General features: G+C 39.7%; 1 protein-coding gene across 3 annotated transcripts in view; it reads right to left on the reverse strand.

Moving 5' to 3' along the window:
• The window catches only part of LOC102294768 (NLR family CARD domain-containing protein 3), a 13670-nt gene extending 12682 nt beyond the window's left edge, over nt 1-988 (reverse strand). The window contains exon 1 of one of the 3 annotated variants that reach the window (XM_005952757.3): nt 854-988. The gene's annotated coding sequence lies outside the window, so the exon portion shown is untranslated. The remainder of the gene's footprint in view (nt 1-853) is intronic. The other 2 variants (XM_042217533.1, XM_042217534.1) reach the window with 2 other exon arrangements.
• Between the last annotated feature and the right edge of the window lie 573 nt (nt 989-1561).

The raw sequence follows: 1561 nt of genomic DNA on the forward strand, positions 1-1561 counted from the left end.
TGAGTTATCTCATAATTTCGAGTTACTAAGTTGAAATTTCGAGAAAGATAACTCGAAATTTCGAGTTAAGTATCCTTTTTTTTTTTTTTTTTTTTTAGTGGCGGAAACGGGCTTCCATAGGCTTTATGACACTGAAAAACAAGCAAAATTAGATGCATTACAGACAGCCCTGCCAATATGGAGGAACTACACCAGGAGAAAACAAGATTGGGACAACAGAAAGAGTCACTCATACAGGATGTTTCCACACGGTTGAATTTAACGCTGGATATGGTTTCTCGTCTACTAAAGAATCAAGAGGCTGTTTTTGCTGCTTTAGACAAACAAAAGCACAAGCTAGTCATTTTAACTAGTCCCACCCATAGTTAAAACATGACAGAAGACAGTGAATTTGAACACTGACAATATTTCTATTTAATAAGAACATTTAGTCCTTTGGGACGTGAAAACTACCAACACTCCTGGCGCAGTGTTGGTAGTTTCAGTTTGACCTTCAGGCAGTTCCCACACATACTGAGCTTTTTGAAATTTGATCATAGTGAAACTGTTTGCTTTATGTGCTGATCACCAATAACCGTCATAAATGGGCTGTTGAAACACGTTTCCACTTCTGAGGGTGCAAAGCACTTTTTACTAAACCTCACACACGGTTATGACTGCGCGCGCGCGTGTGTGTGTGTATATGTTGTAGTACACCTGGAGAGAAACTTTACATTTTATACATTAAGTCAGCAAACAGCCAATCAAGAAACAGTTCTCCTGTTCAGTCAGTGATCCAACACAGCGTGATCAGAGCGATCTTGCTCACACATGTACAGATTTCTCTGGAAGGATTCTCACCTACTCAACTTACCTCAGATCGACTTTGAGACGCTTCCCAGCTTCCTGTGTGGAGATAACATCTGCAGAAAAGTAGCTGCTCATTCTCCTTATCAGTCCTGGTGTCTGTTACTGTTTGATCTAATGACTGTAGAAAACATGGACAACGTAGCTCCCTGAAAATGAAACCATTTAAAAATGGTTTCATTTTTGGCTGCAGTATAGGTCATAAACCCCGCCTCCTCCATGTTAGCAGATGGGACTGGGGTCAAACTAAAATAAAAAAAAATTCTCCTCAGCTATTTTTTTCCAAAGATGCTTTCTTTCATTATCAGCAGCTCTCATCATTCCGATTCGTGTTCATTTGTCTCCTTTCTTATAAGTTTGATTCTAATTACGAAAATAATGCTCTTAAATGCCATTATAACAGCTTTGTGTGATATCCTAGGACTAAGGAACCACGGAGACCATGTTTAACTCACAGTTACTTCTTTTATTAAGAGGGCCGGGGCATGCGCCCCACAGACTGAAAACTCTCCAACAACTGTTGCCCCCTGGTGGACAAATCCCTGCTACAACATAACATTCCTCCCCCCTTAAACTGAAACTACTCTGTAGTTTTAATCACTACAGAAAATACCCATAAACAAAAACTTCACCTTTATAAAAATGCAACAACCCCGTCCCCAGCCTTTATTGAAATTTCACTCCGTAATAATGAACCTTTAGTCCAACAGTCTTA

The sequence above is a fragment of the Haplochromis burtoni genome, unplaced genomic scaffold (genome assembly GCF_018398535.1).
Source record: "Haplochromis burtoni strain Fernald_Lab_line unplaced genomic scaffold, NCSU_Asbu1 Contig_2152, whole genome shotgun sequence".
NCBI classification, from domain to species: Eukaryota; Metazoa; Chordata; class Actinopteri; order Cichliformes; family Cichlidae; genus Haplochromis; species Haplochromis burtoni.